A 317-nucleotide genomic window follows, 5' to 3' on the forward strand; every position below is an offset into this window, starting at 1 on the left:
AACCAATGGTGAGGGCATCTTCTCAAAAGGTCCTTGTATCTCTCCCATGCATCGTAAAGTGTTTCTGAATCCATCTGCACAAAAGAGGAGATATCATTACGTAATTTGGCTGTTTTAGTCGGCCGAAAATATTTTAATAAAAATTTTTCGGTCATCTATTCCCAAGTTGTGATTGATCCTCGTGGCAACGAGTTCAACCACTGTTTAGCCTTATTCCTCAATGAAAAGGGAAACAACTGAAGGTGAATGGCGTCATAAAAAACGCAATTAATTTTAAAAGTGTCGCAAAACTCTAAGAAATTTGCCAAGTGAGCGTT

At 38.2% G+C, this 317-nt stretch overlaps 1 non-coding gene across 1 annotated transcript; it reads left to right on the forward strand.

The window, feature by feature from the left end:
• Positions 1–107, forward strand: LOC121207919 (small nucleolar RNA R71). The gene has a single exon (XR_005903014.1). It is a non-coding gene; the product is annotated as a small nucleolar RNA R71 (small nucleolar RNA).
• The last annotated feature ends 210 nt before the right edge of the window (positions 108–317 follow it).

Source organism: Gossypium hirsutum, chromosome A01 (assembly GCF_007990345.1).
Source record: "Gossypium hirsutum isolate 1008001.06 chromosome A01, Gossypium_hirsutum_v2.1, whole genome shotgun sequence".
NCBI classification, from domain to species: domain Eukaryota; kingdom Viridiplantae; phylum Streptophyta; class Magnoliopsida; order Malvales; family Malvaceae; genus Gossypium; species Gossypium hirsutum.